At 35.8% G+C, this 18,496-nt stretch overlaps 1 long non-coding RNA gene across 1 annotated transcript; it reads right to left on the reverse strand.

The window, feature by feature from the left end:
• Nucleotides 1–10,233: 10,233 nt before the first annotated feature.
• On the reverse strand, nt 10,234–18,134 carry LOC128514951 (uncharacterized). Its single transcript, XR_008356577.1, has 3 exons — nt 17,936–18,134; nt 13,917–14,047; nt 10,234–10,522 (listed from the first exon to the last, which is right to left on the reverse strand). It is a non-coding gene; the product is annotated as an uncharacterized LOC128514951 (long non-coding RNA).
• Between the last annotated feature and the right edge of the window lie 362 nt (nt 18,135–18,496).

Raw genomic sequence — 18,496 nt, forward strand, 5'->3', positions numbered from 1 at the left:
TTTTATGACATTAATATTTTTATTTTTAATTGTACTATTACAATTAGTACTTAGTGTGTGTGTGTTTGATATACTGTAGGCTGAAACAATTTTTATGTGCAATTCTTTTAAGATCATAAAGATTTGGTAGTGAATCTTTTTACACATTCTAGAAGATTCAGTTGTATCATAGTGATACCAGATGTGAAAAAGAAATCCACCTGCTGACAAAAACCAGTTAACTTTAATGGAACGTGGTACACACACAAAGCATTAAGGCATCCTCCACCAATTCTACTTCCAACTAATCCAGTCAATCTGAAAAACCTAAGAAGCAAAACTAGTTTTTTTTTTTTCTATAATTTTTTATATTATACAGTAATGTGCAAATGCAATTATTCTTTCATATTCAATTAAATAAAATGATGTAAATTAAATTAAAGAAATGGAAGCAAATGGTTTACTGCAACAGGCTGCAAAGTGCCTAAAGGTACAATTTTGATTGTTTACGTAGCACATTCAGCAGCAACCTCCTTTCCCCTTATGTCTGTTCCAACCACTGAGCACTCAGCATCACAAGGATACTAATCACTGGCCTGATTATCTCTCATCATCTGCACCTGTTTCTCACTGGTTCATGCCTTAACTTAGATGGATATGTTTATGTTTCAATGATTTCTTAAAATTCCCCAGTGTTGAATAATCAATTAGTGTTGAATTAACCCCCAGCAGTGTTATATGAGTCTAGCTGGAATCTTAAAGTTTTAAAAACTAAAATTTTAGTTTTTCAGGAAGGCTGGAAAACTATTGCTCGATATTACATTAAAGGTTTTTATTCTAGTCTTTATTCTAGTTTTATACTTTACCAGAAAGTGTGCCTATTTTTAAGGAAAATATCGAAAAAATGAGGGGTGGCCTAAGACTTTTGCACAGTACTGTAGATTAATTGCTTTTTACTACCACATCAGGACACCCAGTTTTACAAATCATCAGCATATACAGTATGCACATATGCATTCTTTTAGTGACTGGGTAGGTTTGAGCTAACACATTATCATAATATAGTGAACTTGCTAAGAATATACGACTTATTGAAACACTCAAGCTGTTTGCAAATAGTAGCATAATGTTTCTTATCACTCAAAAGCAACACCAAACAAACTGGCTATGGTTGACAGGCCACTGAATGTATCGATTCCCTCCAGCTAGAGAACAGGCTCTGACTAAATTGAATAAAGAGCATTATGTTTGGTTGGAACACTAACATTCAAACAAACACATTTTCACTTTATATTAATCACTCAGGAACATCAATTTAGAAACTTCCTGGTCTTGCAGTAGAATTCTGGATTCAGAATCTTTTTTTTCCCTCCAGTCCTACAGCTGTCTCTATTCTCAAAAGACATTAAATGTCACCTTGCACATTAATATTAAACACTGTTTTTCCTGTATTTTCCATTTCAATTGAGTAAATGATAGCTATGTTGTTGCTACAGTACAAACTGCTAGCGACACTGAAGATAACACACAGCAAGCTATGAAATGATCACATCAAGTAACCAGGTCTTAAATACATTCTTTAATATTGATTTTAATGTGGTAGATACTTATTATTACACTCATTACATTTCTTACCAAGAACAATAGTCTAAAATCCAGGATCTTGAAATGAAGAAAGTGAAATTCCTGTTACTTTAGGTCTCTTTACCAAAATATGAGGGATGTTCAGATTAAACCAGGATTTGCAACCTCTTTCTCAAAGTTGCAATTTGCATTTTTGCATTTTGTACCTTGGAGATTTGCCTTTTAGGTTAATGTAGTGGCATCAAGGGCTTTTAGTGCTTGAAAAGGTCACAGGCTTTTAAATGTAAAAAAAAGTCAGCAAGTCAGCATGGAAATTCAGTTTTCTTTAAAGTCCCTGACTTGCAAAATATGCTAAGAGTTTTCATTTGTGACCTGAGACGAAGACAGATAAACTTCAACCAAAGAGAATCCAAATATAGTTTTATATTCAGAAACAACGATGATCCATCAACATGGATTCTCTTACAGCATAATGCTAACACACAGATACAAAAGATTATTAGGTGTAAGCTTCATAAACAAACTGATTTAATGTGAAAGTACTCATGCTACATTTTGCAATAAAGGCTGATAATTTTTTTTGCCTCACAGATCCTTTTGAGATGAGATGAAGTAGGCTATAGAATTTAATATAACATGCAATATAAAGCATTTATATGAGGTAATTTAAAATGCAAAACTAAGACTGACTGCTCTTGCAGAAATGAGTATGATGATTACTTTAGTGGAATCTAAAACATACAGTAGCTCTGTAAGCTCTGTGCAAAACGCAAAAAGCTGTCAACACTGTGACACTGGCTCTGCAGGATTAACCAGCCCCGATGTATGATGGGGAACCTTAAATCAGCGAATCAGATAGACGATTAAACCCATGCCTCTCGCCCAGGTGCAATCTGCAGGCTGGATAGCCAAGCGGTGTTTCCACTGTACTATTTCTGTCCCACACATTCCTACCACCTGATAACACACATGCTACCAGCTGGCCAGGCACCCGTTTTAGCTATCTCTTATCCACAGGCACTTTCTCTGGGCCTCACTATATGATTGTGTAGCTGTCCTGACAATGGATTGTTATTTTTTTAAACATTTACCCACATGTTGGTTTATTTATAGATTTCATATTGGGAAATGAAAAGGAATCTAATGTGTTTATTAACGGTTTAATTTGTAATGAACTAAAGTATTTAAAGACCTCTTATAATAATAGTGTAATAATCCTAATTCCAAACATACCAATGAATATACTGTTTCCATCAGTTTGTTTAAAATTCCATCAATTTGTATATTGTTTTAATATATATATAAGCCCAGCATTGTGTAGGTTTCAGAAAACCTTGAACTTCTTGCCTTCTAAGCGGTATACTCAGTAACCTGTAATGCACTGGAATAATTATTTATTTTAGCAATTTGTGCTATAGGTATTCTGCGGGATCAGATGAGATGAGCTAGCTTTTAGTTCTCTCACAGGCATAGATGGGCATTGGTGCCGGTGATCCTGTCACCAGCTTACTGATATATAATTGATAATCAGGGTTAATGTTAAGTGGTGTTAATTTTATGGTTGATCAGTGTATACTGTATGTGCCAAATTCCATGCTGAAATTAGTTACTTACCCAACTGCAAAAGGCAGATGAGGCATGCATATAACTTTAATAAAGAGTTGGAGTCAGCTGGGGAAAGGGAAAGGCCTTTCTGTTTTCTCTGCAAAATGATTTCAAATCACCAGACAGGCAGCAGATGGCTTTTAAATGAATAAATAACTCATTAGAAATACATATATTAAGTTATATCCTACGTCACATTGTAGACCGTATAAACTCCACTTGATACAGTAGTCCAGTCTCTCAAATTGGACCCTTTTCCCCATGTTATGCAGATAATGCGTACAATATATCATATATAAACAAAAGCAGATGCCCAACCTGCAATGACCTTGTATCCAAATACATATACACAAGATTTTAGAGTGTTTCTGTGGGAATTCATGCCCATTCATTCTGTAGAGCATTTGTGAGGTCAGACACTTATGTTGGATGAGAAGGCCTGGCTCACAAACTCTGTTCATTCCAAAGGGGCTTGTTGGAGTTGAGATCAGGGATCTGTGCGGCCCAGTCAAGTTCTTCTTCACCAAACTCAGTACAGTCATATGAGAATAGTTAGGGACCTTCCTCAAAATGTTGCCAAAGTTGGAAGTATTGGATTGTCCAAGGTGTTGGATGTTGGAAGCATTGAATTTTGCAAGATGTCTTGTATAGATTATGAGATATAAATTGCTGAACTGCTAAGGAGTTTCCAAGAAATGGAAAGCATTCATTTGTTAAATCATGCAACAAAATCCAAGACAAAGTCCAAAATCAGAGTCAAAATAAGGGCAAAGTTCAAAATTTTTAAAAATCTTACAGAATCACAGCATACATTGTTGATACGACACATTTTAAATGTAATTTCTTGATTACTGATCCTGCAGTAAAACTCTTTTTGGTAGGTTATTTGTTGACTCTAAATTGCTTCTAGTTATACAGTATGTGTGTGTGTGTGTGTGTGTGTGTGTGTGTGTGTGTGTGTGTGTGTGTGCTCAGTGCACTTCAATGTACTAGCTTCCATCTGTGGTCTATACCTGCCCTATGTCTAATGTTCTCAGGAAAAGCTGATAGTTTCTAAGCCATAACTTATTATAAATAACTGACTGAATGAGTGAACAATAACAAGAATGCATCAAATATTGCAAAAAAAAAAAAAAAAAAAAATCTAGTATATATTACAACAGCTTATATTTTGAGACATGTATACCACTGCTCCTCATTTATAGTTGTCCTATCCATATTGGTGTTTCCCTTTTTTATCTTACCTCACACATTTTTCCAGCTCTTTACTAAATTATTTCTGTGTTAGAACAGGATAAAAAAAGTATCCAATGTTTTGGGATTTCAGGATCTGGACAGGAACACACTGAAGCAGCTGTTAGACCGAGGTGTGAATGGGAAACATTTCCTGTCTGATTCTCACCCTATGCATCTCTTCACTTTCCAAGTCATTTCACACAATATAAACTGTGAAAGTAGGCCAGGGGAAAGCAGCCGTGAAGCAGTGAAGATGGCAGTTGTAGTCGTAGGTGTGTAACCCAGAGTACGCACAAGTCAGTTTTCCAGCAACTCTGTAGTCAGCAAGTACCAGCACATTGCAGTCACGCACTTCCTGATATGCGGTTGTATTTCTTAAAAAAAAAAATAAATAAATAAATTACAACAATCAGGAAAGCAATTTATTACTTTTAATTCTTTTTGATTCCAGGACGATTGTTGATGATTATTGCTAAATAGTGTGAAGCTCTGCAATCACAGATGACCTGAGAGTAGAACCGCTGGTCATCCTAATTGAGAGTAGCCACATACGGTGTTTTAAGCATCTAGCAAATAGATTTAATCAATATGAGTATGTACTGAATAGGCACTTTCTTATTGTTCTTACTATTATTAAGAAGAGCGTTTAAGTCAAACCAGGACTTGTGATAAAATTTCTAGTGAATGAAGTTGCAGAAAGACATTTAAATGGTGCAAACATTTTACAGAAGGCCATGAATAACAAGCACCACTTGCACAGCTGCTACAAAAAGCACACAGTTGACTGAACCATCAACTGCATGGAAGAAATGTGGTCGAGAAAAAAAAAAAATAGGAATGACTGAAAATGGAGATCACTTAAACACTTGGTGAAGTTGCATCGTAAAAATCAACAGTAAACACCAGAGCTATGTTTAATAGTGAAAGTAAGAGCATTTCCATACACTCACAAAGCAATGGGAACTCACAGGATTGGGACTAAAAATCTTATGTGTGGCCATAAGAAAACCACTTTGTAGTAAGACTAATCACAAATAAAGTTTTCAATTAGTTTGAGAGGATAAAGATTGGACTGTGGATCTGGGGTTACTAGGTCTAGCAACGTTATGCGGCAATAAAATGAAGCCAGCTGATGACCTGAAAGTACTGTATGACCAGGTTATCACATCAGTGGATTTGTTTTTCTCTGATGCTTGAGAATATTCCAGGATGACAATGTGATAAATCATTTTCTCACGCAAATTAGCCACCACAGAGTTCTGATCTTAACCCAACTGTGTGTCCTTGAGATGTGCTGGAGTAGACTTTATGAGTAGACTCGACTTTCCCGTCATTAATCCAAGATCTCGGATAAAAATCAATACAAATCTGGATGGAAATGTATAAACTTGTTGAAACAATGCTACAGTCAGCGTGCAGTGTAATCAAAGCTTAAGGCAGTCCGACATAATATTGGGGTTTGCGTTTTTTTTCACAGGCAGTGTAATATCCTATGATGTGCTAAAACACAATCTTACAAAGCGAGAAAATATTAAACCATGGCCGCTTTAAACGAAATGAATCAGCCTCTCATACATAAACTCCTTTAAAGAATGCTTATCAGACTTTGAAAGGAAATTTTGTTCCTCCTAATTTGGTCTCCTTCTCCTGTTGTGGTTCTGATGTATATGCATGTTGGTCTGTATGTGTCCTCTATACAGTAGGTTCTCTATTGCCAAGATATGCCAAGCAAATCCATGATCCATAAGTTACAAAGGTTCACTCTAAATACCACGCAACATCAAATGAAACTGTCTGCTGAACTAGAAAGAGTTGGAAAGAGGGAGTCAAAGATAAGTAAAGACATTTTGATGACTGGAAATGAAACTGAAAAGTCTGAGATGAAATGGAGTGGGAAGTCTGAGAGAGACAGGCAAAAAGCGTGCATGCATGGCAAAATACAGAGATATTGAGTGTGCTTAAAGGTGTGGTTTAAGGCCTGAAATTAGTTTCTCAATCTCCTTTTTCCTTACTGTACCTCGCCATTATTTCATCCAGTCATTTTGAATGTACCAGCATTGACATCCTGTGCAGAGTCAGACTGGCACAATGTAACTGGGTCAGCCGCTGCCACAGGGCGCCAGTAAGAGCCATTGCTTTGCTGGCTGTGTCTCAGAGCTACTGAGGGAGCATGACATCTACGGCATGACTTTTTAACAAGAGCCACACTAACTTTTTTAATACCTTTTAGTCTAAATGCTTTGAAATGCAGAAAGTCAGAGCTGGAGTGTTAGCAAATTGAACTATTCAGCCTTGAGGGCTCATCGCACACCCACAATATGTGCACTGTATTCCACAGCCTACGTGCCTCGTCGGCTACAGTTTCTTTCAAGCTGTTGCCATGGAGAGACAAGATATCAAAGAGTAAATCTGAATTCCATGCAGGGAAGAGGTGTCTTTAGAAAAGTTAAGATAAATACTGTAAATACAGATTTGGATACTGACAGTGTAACTTCTTTTAACCCTTAAGGTACGAGTGAAGAAATTTTAGGTAAGATTTTACTTTAAAAGGCAACCATGATATTGTAGTTTATATATCAGTTATTTAAAAAAAAGTATGCTCTATTTAAGCCATCATCGAACCATCCTGCAGGACCAGATGTGATCTGTAAGAAGAATACACATCTGGAGACAGTATTGGATTTATCTCACCTGCTGAAATGTAGAGTGCAACAAACAAAGTATTACATTTTTAAGCCAATCCAGTGGCATATGAATGGGAGCTCAATGTAAGCCAACAACAACACTATTATAAACACTCTAGCCAGGATGGTTGAAAAGTCTTTTTTTAAAAAGATATGTGCAAAAATGAATGCATTAAGTAAAAAAAAGCAAGGATTTGAGCAAAACAAGAATTGTTCAGTTAAACATTTACATATCTTGCTTGAAGGAATTTACTCTAAGCCATTAAAAGTGCACAGACTGGAACTAGGGCAAGTTTTCTAAGGCAAAGCCTGTACTGCTGTTTGTGGGTTTTTTACTCTCTTTTTTTTTCTCACCAAAATTCACTGCCATGTTTTTGAAGGTCTGTCACCAAACGTGAACTCTTGTTGTTCTGGCCTTGCGAGGATAATCCATGAGTATAAAGTGCATCGAAAATCATCAGTGATGTAAGACAGCGCATGGAGTTGGCAATGATTTATTTAATCTCCCCAATCTCACCATGTGATAACAGATTCAGCTCAAGTTCCCGCCATGCAACTTTCCACCCATGATTAATCAACATAACCTACTTTTTTGGGGGGCTGCATTTTGCTGACTACAATCAGCAACAGACTAAATATTGAATCTTGCCTAATGCAGATTATTAAGAACAGGAATTGGAAGAGGCAGAGTTTCAGATCGATGTTACTCTGAGGCCTTTACAGTAAGCAAACAAACTGCATGTGACATAAGTACCACATATTGGGCTTCATTTTTTTCAAGCTGATTACAAATAAATTCATATTACTAATCATTTCTACAGTATAAGCTTTCAAACAATATGTGCTTTTTGAACTTTTGGGTCTTTTAGTGCATCATCTGAGTCTTTCAGTGGGGTTTAAGATAAGGGTTTTATAGAGGACACTTGAGTTCTTCCATCCTGTCCTTCGCAAACTATGTGTTAATAGAGCTAGTGTCATGCTGGAACAAGTTTTAAGCTTCATAGTTTGACTGAATAGGAATTATAATTCCCTAGCATGCAAAGACATTTTCACTGTTAACTTCCAGGTTGATAACGAAAGGTTTCATAAAAGAAACGCATATAGGGGTAATTGTCAGGTGTCCAATAACCTTTTAATGGCATTGGCATGAGTCAAAATAATTTTCACTTCTACCTTTGAGGAAGTTTATTTCCTGTTTACTCATTTCAGCCCGTCAGCATTGTCTTTTGTGGGGTTTTGTGGATGTCTAGTAATTTATAGGGGATTGGCATGCATTAACATATGCACATAAGTATGAGAAATTTTGCAGTTTGGAAATATTTGTAAAATCTGAAAAAATTAGGAGAAAATTTTGTTTTAGTGTGGCTTAGGCATTAAACATACATTAGGCATTAAACATAACTTTTAAACAATAATAAATGAAGCCCATTGTGCCTATGTTCAGTATATTTATAGCTCTGAGTTCATTCATTGTGTTATGCAATGTTTAGCATTTCATAATGTATAAGGTAAGATGGGCATTTACTGTAAGTACAACTGGGACTTTTGATAAAATTTCTCATGCAAAAATTATTTCAGGCACAGTAAAATTATGAGATATGAGGCTGTCCGATCATGACTCCGGTGTACTGGGAAAACTTTCTATCTTGATATCCAAGCACAAGTAAAGCACTGGGATAAGTGAATTAGTGTATCAAGGGATTATATAGAGCAATAAAGAAAGTTTTATTCCTACAACTGTGTTCTGTTATTATGCACAATCAACGGATTCAGTTTGACTTGAACACCCCTCATTTTATTTTTAGGAAATCTTTTTTTTTTATATAATAATGCTTCTCTTTTGCAGCTATAAAACATGGTGTTGAAACTAACCAGATTAAAAAAAAAAAAAAAAAAAAGAAAAGAAAAATAAATGCTAGATAGCCTTTACCAGGTATCACATCAGAGAAGCAGTCGGATGTTAAACAAACAAAAGAAGTATGTAAACTCTAATAAGAGGCTCTTCAAACCTTAAAATAGGGGTGGGGAGTGGGACCTATGCCAATCAGTGGCGGCTTGCTCTTGGGCCAGCACATCAGATACCTATGATTTTCATACCACAATTAACAGTGATACACATTTTGGCCTTTATTTATCCATGTTATATTGAAACCAGTGAACAAAATGACATCAAAGAATCAATGTCTAATTCATCAAACTTGTATTAAAGCATTAAAACAAGCTGTGACTTTAGTGTAAATGATGTCTCAGTTAGAGTTAAGTGGTTTCTTACTCCCTAGTACCTTATTTACATGTCAGAACCATACAGTATGGCACACCCCAATTTACCCTCACACACATCTGATTTACATTAAACACATTTACATTTACACAGCCTTGTGACAGTGAGCCGGAGAAGAAAAGAGAATTAGAAGAAGTCTTTGTCATTATAAAGTGTACAACAACATTTGGGAAAAAAAAGGACATCATAGCAGGCTACAGTAACTAAATATTTAAATAAAAGGACATTGGGATATTGGAATCCATGGTATTCTCATATTTCAATGATGTACACTGGGTACAATATTTAAAATAAATATTCAGAATACACAGTAAAGTGCAAAGTCTTGACCCGCCACTTATTTTTCTATATTTTGCCTTGAAATGATAGATTATAGGAACAGTGATTTATTGTAACATGTGAGAGTTTATGTACTGTAATTCTAACAAGCTTTAAAGTCAATATTAAGTATGACCACCATTATTCTTCAACAATTTCAATTCAATTCAATTTATTTCTATAGCGCTTTTAGCAATTTTCATTGCCGCAAAGCAGCTTTACGCAGTCAAAAGAATTATTTAAGTTGGTATGAAATGTGAATTTGTATGAATCAACACACAGTAGTCTTCAGGAATAGTTTTCCCAGGTACTTGAACAATATTTCAAAGCTCTTCTTTCGATGTTTGCTTCCTTTTGTTCCGTTCTCTGTCAGGATGATCCCACACTGCTTCAATAATGTTGAGATCTGGAAATTGGGACTCATGTTTCTTTTTTATCAAGGTATGCTTTAAGTGCATTGCCAGTGTGGTTGAACGATTCCTCAAGATTACAGTACATTAAAAATTTAATACAAGAAAATTGTAAAGAAATAAGGGATGGCTCAAGACTTTTGCAAAACTCCTGGTTTTTATAAAATACATGCACTCAGATTTAACTATTTTAAGCTTTAGTGAATAAGAAGCAAAAGTTAATGGCTTGCAGCAGTTCATCATCTGTCAGACTCAGGGTGAGTAGGTAAGCTAAGCTAAGTGTGTCAGGTAGTTGTGAGCAATGCACTGAGACTGATTTGTTCCTGTGGCTGCGCACACCTGTCTGTCTCTCGGCAGGGTGACCTTGCGTCTGGGATCTTGTGACACAGCTGCCGAAAGATGGTTATTCAGGGCCGGGCTGGTTTCTGGGAAACAGAGCAACGAACGATGCCAGTCATGCATGAACTTTAATTGGAGAGCGGATCGTATGGTGCCTCTGTGCTGTTTATGGCAGCTTCTGTTTGTCTTGTTGTTGATAATGATACAGTGGTGAGACAACCAAAAAAAAACTCTTTCAGACCAATATATGTGTGGTAATTCGCTGCGTTGTATATAATCAGCATACATTTGTCGAAGCTAGCAGAAGCTTTTCTGCGTAATCAGATGTTATTTAATCCCAACAACAAATAACAGATGAGGTGGTTTATAGCACAGGAAAATAAGGGTAGCAGAATCAGAAAGACATAGTAAATAAATGAGCGCATCTTTTTATTTTAAAAGTAGCCGAAACCTCATGCTCTTATCTTTGAATTATTAGCAGTTTTATTTTCTGTTTGACCAGAAGACGATTTTGTATTAAATCTGACTCACCTACCGAGTGATGCAACCATTTTTAAACCAACGCTGCCGAGAAACAGCACGATTTTGATCTGGCCCAGACATAGATAATCAAACGCTGAAGCTCGATTACAGGCTGGAAATAGCAGCAGCTTACTTTAATGAGATTTCAGCCTGCAGTAAACACTAGAACGGCCCTGCACAACATTCTCCGAGCCTGCTAACCCATCATTAAAAAGACATGCACAGCTCATATAGCGCGCGCTGAACACAGACGGACTGAAATGAAAAAGGCATTCACACTGGATGTACAAGGAATACAGATAGGAAAATGAAAACAGAATCAAGGCGTTTGAATCAGAATATATCCATTATATAATTTTATTTCTTAGCACATTAAAAGTGTCAAGCTCAGTCTTCCTTTATCTTGTGTTAAGAAAATATGAAAGAAATTGATTTACATAATTGATTTGTAAAGTTGCTTACTTACTATAATTTAACAATAATAGTATTTAGTATTTTTGTCTACATGATTTTATGCATTGCAACATGATTGGCTGACTGGATAGCTGCATAAAAGAGCAGGCCGACAGACGTTTCTATTAAAGCTGCTAGTAATTGTATACTACGTTGGGGTACCCATTTAAGAAAGAATAAAAAAGTAATAGCCGAGAGTTATAGCTGGTCGTATTGTATCAAACACTGGATTTCACTTCAGAAAGAAACCAAAGGTTACTGCAACAAAAAGAGAACAGGAAGAAGAACTGATTATATCAGTTTCAGCAGATAAGTAAGCCACTGTCACTAGCGAGCACGAACAAAGCAAATCTTTAGAAATTAAAGAGGGAATTAACAAAGCAAATAGAGATAAGCTGGTTTCTCAGACAGAAAAGAGGCACTTCAGCTCACTGAAGAGAAACTGGCCTTAAGGGATGTGTCTCTGCCAAGAAACCTCTTCTTTAAGCAATGAACAAGAAAAAAAAAACACTCCAGTGGACAAAGGAGATTAAAGACTGATGAGTGGATGATTGTTAGCGTACACTCTAGACTGATGGAAACATCTTAACATCACCATTCTTGAAACATGGTGGAGGTTGTGGTGAAGTAGCATATCCTGTCTCCCTGTCTATAACAACAGAACAGCACAAGACAATGAAATAGGGTGTGTGTGTGTGTGTGTGTGGGGGGGGGTATTCCATTATAAAATAAAAATGAATATATAAAAAAGCGTTATGTCCAAACAATTTGTACAAATGAGCAGTATCCAAAAGCAGAAAAATGGATATTCATTTATAAGTGTACAGGATTTACATTTCACAATTACTGGCACCCTTTAAGAGAATAGGCACATACACTATAAGTTAAAATAATAACGCCACATTTTCCATTATATTTTTTAAATACTTTTAGATTTTAAAAGTCGGTCTTTGACGGTCTTTGACCGTGTCTGGTATTCCTGGTGTGCACTACACACACATATGTAAAATATCCGTCATCACTATGAAACCTGAAGAACTTTCAACACAAAGAGACAGGTGTAAGTTGACCTACAAGCTGGCCAATGGATATGAAATATACATAAGCAGTTTGAAATACCATTACACACAATCAGAGCCACAATATAAAAAGAAAGAAAGAAAGAAAGAAAGAAAGAAGTAAAAAAAAACTCCTGGCCAGAAATTGGACATTTACAGTAAGTACTGATGTTATTTTGAGCAAAGGAACATTTCTTGGCCGAATTTTGTGCGTGTGTTAATGCAGTTTAAATTTACACCAGTGCTTTGCAAAACAAACAAGCAAACAAATTAAAACTATTTTGCGATTGGAAAGCACAGTGGTGAACTGGGTGATGTTGCCACCTCACAACTCCAGGGTTACCGGATCAATCATAAGCTCAGGTTACTTTCTTTATGGAGCTTCATGTTCTCATTATATCTACTTAGTTTTCCCTCATGGTTCTTTGGTTTCCTCCCATTTCTTAAACATAAGATAAACTAGAAATATCAAAGTATCTCCTAGGTCTGAATGAGTGTGAGCATGGTACCCTACAATAGCCGGGTATCCTATCCGATGTTTCCACAGGATCTGTATCCATATCAACCCCAAGTAGGATAAAGCACTTATTAAAAATGAATGAAAGAAAGCTTATGCATATGCTTATACTGGTTTTGTTGTTCATTCCTATAAAGGCTGCAAATAATTATTAATATTTATAAAAACATGATTGACAATTGATCTAATGTAGAATTTTGACAAAGTAGCTTAATGTAGTTAAATAGTGTAACAATTTGAGTACTTTTTTGTAATACAGGATGTCTCATCAGTCTCTATACATAAGGGAAATTAAGATTATTTTTTACTAAAATGTAACTTTTTACAAAACATACAAGAATTAGAATTTTTACATTATTATTCCAAAACCATTCTCTATTTCCAAACATCCCCTAAAAATGAATAACATTACAGAAGAGCATCACATGTTACATGACAAACCAGTTTTTGGATGTGGACTAATAATCTAGAACCTGGGTTTTACATGAAAATAGAAAGGAGGAAGTGTGCCAAAGTTACCAGAAAAAAAGTGCTTTGAAGTTCCCGACATAGAATATATATTCTTACACTGGTTTACCAGGTTATTAAATATACGTACCATCAGTCAAATGGTACTGTTGGGAAGGTTTTAGTTTTTTTAGAGTTAACCCAAATACCTAAGAAACAGATAGGCCCTAGTCATTGCTTAAAGATTGCCATTGACTCGGCTGTACACACAGAAGTCATAGAACTTATTCTCCAGAATGCTGATTTACTTATAGCTGTTTGTAGTACTCCTTATAGAAGTGTCTTTTATATAGAAATATTTTAAAAGGCATCTTTGCTTATGGCATCTTATGCTTCTTATTAAGTAAAATACAATAGCTGTTAGGTTGCATTTTTCTGGTTGTTGTTAGTCTTTTGGCTGCTTCCGTTGAGGGAACAACTTACCACAGGTTTTTTGCCAGATGCCCTTCCAATTTTATCCAGACTTGGGACCGGCACTGCATCCCGTGGCTGGGTATCGAACCTGGGCCTTCAGCATGGCAGATGAGAAACCTACCAATGAGCCACCAATGGCCCTACATGATGGACATACAGTATGTATATACAGTATGTATATTTGTATATAACAAAAGTTATACTAAAGACATTTGCACAGTACCGTATGACATATAGACAATTTTGGAAGACATTTTGCATAAAGACAAACAGTATTATTTGAACATTTCCAAATTTTGTCACAGTACAACCCAAAACAAAAGTGTATCTTTTGAGATGAATGGACCAACACAAAGTGGAACATAATTGTGAAGTGGAAGAAAAATGATGAATGTTTTTAAATTTTTTTAAATAAATAAATATCTGAAAATTGTGGTGTGCATTTGTATTCACCTCCCTTTACCATGATACCTCTAACATAAATCCAGTGTAACCAATTTCCTTTAGAAGTCACCTAATTAGTAAATAGTGTAATAGTGTGTAATTTAGTCCGTATAAATTTAGTGTGTAATTTAGAAGTATAAATACATCTGTTCAGTAAGGCCCTGAGAGGTTTGTTAGTGAACAGTAGTGAACAAACAACATCATGAGGCCCAAGGAACACACTAAACAGCTCAGCGATAAAGTTGTGGAGATGTTTAAAGCAGGGTTAAGCTATAAATCTCACAGAGCGCTGTTCAATCAATCATCCAAAATGAAAAGAGTACGGCACAATTGCAAGCCTCCCAAGACATGGCTCTCCACCTAAACTGACAGGCCGAGCAAACAGAGCATTAATCAGAGAAGCAGCCAAGAGGCCCATGGTAACTCTAGAGGAGGTCCAGAGATCCACAGCTCAGGTGGGAGAAGCTGGCTGCAGAACAACTGGTAGTCGTGCGCTCCACAAATTTGGCCTTAATGTAAGAGTGGCAAGATGGAATTAGCTGTTGAAGGAAAATAATAAATCCTATTTGCAGTTTGCGACAAGCCATGTGGGGAACATCAAACATCCTCTGGTCAGATGAAACCAAAATGTAATTTTCTCGCCTAAATGCTAAATGCTATGTGTGGCATAAAACTGACACTCTGCATGGTGGTGGCAGCATCATGTCGTGGGGATGCTTTTCTTCAGAAGGAACAGCAGGGAAGTTGGTCAGAGTTGATGGGAAGATGAATGGAGCCAAATACAGGTCAATCTTAAAAGAAAACCTGTTAGAGTCTGCAAAAGACTTGGGGTGAAGGTTCACCTTTCAGTAGGACAATGATCTACAGTATACAGCCAGAGCTACAATAGAAAGGTTTAGATCAAAGCATAAGCATATTGCGTTAGAATATAGAATATTGCCGAAGTTCAGACCTAAATCCAATTGAGAATCTGTGGCAAAACGTGAAAACTGTTGTTTACAGATATACAGTTCTTCATTCAATCTGACTGAGCTTGAGCTATTTTGCAAAAAAGAATGGGGAAACATTTCACTATCTAGATGTGCAAAGCTGGTAGAAATATACCCCAAAGGACTTTATCATTACAGTGAAAGTTAGCTCTACAAAGTATTGGCTCAGGGGGGGCTGAATACAAATGCACATCACGCTTTTCAGATATTTATCTCTAAAAAATAAAAATTTAAAATCATTCATCCCCCTGTCCCAACTTCACAATTATGTGCCACTTTTTAATCTATTACATTAAATCTCAAAAAATGTTTGTGGTTGTAACGTATTTTTTTTTTTGGAAAAGTTAAAGTGGTTTGAATACTTTTGCCAGGCACTGTATACTGTATATCAGTCATTGTTGAGAATGTGCAAACATAATCAAGCAAATAATTTTTTTTTTCTGTAAAATTCAGAAATAATTCATATTTCTATTATCAGTTTTAGCTGAATCAACTCAACATGATAAAATATTATTTTCAATTTTACTTACTTTTTTTCATTTACTTTAATAAAGTATTCCCATTAGACCTGAAAAAGTTCTTGTCCAGAACAAGGATTTACATTTTTACATAGCTAAAACACTGATTAAAATATATGGGGGGGAAATCACTTAAGTAAATGTTAATTTATTAATGGCTGTTAAAATTATTTTATTTTTTTTAACTTTAATTTACTTTGCTGAATTTGTGTCCTGGGTTACTGTCAAGGACACAAATCCAGCAAAGTCATTAAAAAAAAAACATCAATCATTTATAAAAAATAAATCAAGTCAGGCAATCTTTTGGTGAACGCAAACTCCAAGGATCCCTTTATGACTACCTGTTTTGTTCTATATCCTCAAGTTCACAAGTTCTTGGAAATGTGATCATTTCTCTTCATTTTAAAAATTAGATATTGATATTGCTGTGGTCAAAACCATAACATGTAAACACTGCATGTCTTAAATTATATTTGAATTTGGGGTAATTTTTAGAAACTGTAATAAATTTCAGGCACATTAAATATGTATCTAGCAAATTATGCAAAAACAAACTGGCTCCCACATACATTTCAAAAGTTATCTAGCATAATGTGTAATTTTGTTGACATATGCATCCTAAGTACATTTTATTTCACTACTTAAAATACTTTTTATAGTTCTAAAAAAACCATTAGTTTTCGTTAATATTAATTTACTGTTTTCTTTAAAGCATGATTCATTGCAATTTGGTAATGCCACTTAATCTAATCTATCTTTGGCTTGTGAAGGGAGACCGGAGTATCCAGGGGAAACCAGTTGTTTAAAAAATATGAATGCTGGATTCGAAAATAGTTCAATGCTAAAACTTGTATACATTAAAAAATGTGAAAATTAATTTAAAAAATTTAAATACTGCATAAATGTTTACAATAAAATGTAATAGTTTTGCATGTGTAAAACCTTTGATATCTTCAAAGATCTCTTCCTGTCGTATAAGCCTGTCACTGTAGACACTTTGCAGTCTGATCAGTAGCCATGAGATCTGCCTGACGTACCTGTTTTCACCACACCTACTGTTACATCCTGTAAGAAATGTCTGTGATACGATCGTAATATGCTGTAAAAGTTGATGATGACACACCCATAGTATGACATGAAAGCTGATTTTATATATAGTCAATACCGTCAGATGTGTGTCAACACCATCAGGTAGGAATTTTTTGGTGTTTATGTGTTCTTTTAGAAAATCATTCCTACAAAAGTGTATTTCTAATGAAACTACTAAAATTACATTTTTCTTAACATTAAAGAACATTTTATTAATAGGATTACAACTTCACTGTTTTTGGGAAGTAAGCATGGAGGGATTTTTTTGTAATAACTTAGAGGAAGCCAGTTTTTATCCTAATTACATGCTATTAAAAAGTGCTGCATTAAATTTTAAAATAACTATATGGCAGAACAAAAAAATCACTTAGTTATTAGAAAAAACATTTTAGGAAAATAATAAATATTATATGTTCATAAAAATCCTGTAATGCACCAAGATCTTTTCCTGAAGTTTGTTTACATTTATGTGGCTGACTCTGATATATTTACACATATCAAGTTCTTGACTTTTAATAAATGAATAAATCTATTAGGTTTGTCCATACACAGCCTAAACATACGGTAGTTTTTTTTTATTCTAAACATATTCTATATTGTGAAAGCTAAAGTCCAATAATGGAATCAAGGGGGAGGGCTTGTGATACGGGGGGCGTGGTTAGAAGCCGGAAGTGCGGTAGTATTGGCCATTCAGCTGTCAGAGTTAAGGTTAAGAGCGTACCTGAAAATAGAAAATGCGATAATTACGTTGGTCTAAGTGACGAAATACTACGAGGGGGAAGCATGAGTTGTGTAAATGATGATCTGCTGGACAAGCGGTAGTGACACACACACACACACTCACACGCACAGTCTCTCTCTCTCTCTCTGGTGCGTTGTGTCGTCAAGCAACCAGAGCGCGATCACTGTGTGCAGGTCCGCAGGCTGTGCGCTCAATCCCGGATATCACCGAGCCTGGACACACACACACACACAAACACTAACTCACCGGCTGGCCTTCAGAAAGCTCTCCGATGGCAGAAACCCCGTCTGTGCGGCTGCTGTGACAGTAAGCAGAAGGGAAACTACCCCCATATCACGCACGCACGCACGCACACGCACAACCGCGCGCGCACACACACACACGGGAAACGTCATCAGCATTTTCCTGTAGTTAAATGGTCGAAACCGAGGAGGTCACTGGCGAAAAAAGGAGGATTATTAAAAAAAAAAAAAACGGTAGGTCGATTTCCTTTTCTCTGATACCACAAGGACATTTCATTTCACTGCACACACCTTTATCATCATCATCATCATCATTATTAATATTATTATTATAATTTATTATTATCATAGAGATCCATTTAGCGTTTAGCACGACATGTTACATTTTTTTCATCCGTGCATTCGATGAAATATCTCCTAAACGTTTTAACTTCCTGCACATATGCTGTCGAAATGCTGAAATGCAATAAGCTTTTCTTTCTAAAGATTACATCAGGAAGCAGATCAGATGCTTCCACAGGCTTTCTCATAGCCTCATTTTTTTTTTTGTGCTGGTGCATGATGA

The sequence above is a fragment of the Clarias gariepinus genome, chromosome 2 (genome assembly GCF_024256425.1).
Source record: "Clarias gariepinus isolate MV-2021 ecotype Netherlands chromosome 2, CGAR_prim_01v2, whole genome shotgun sequence".
NCBI classification, from domain to species: Eukaryota; Metazoa; Chordata; class Actinopteri; order Siluriformes; family Clariidae; genus Clarias; species Clarias gariepinus.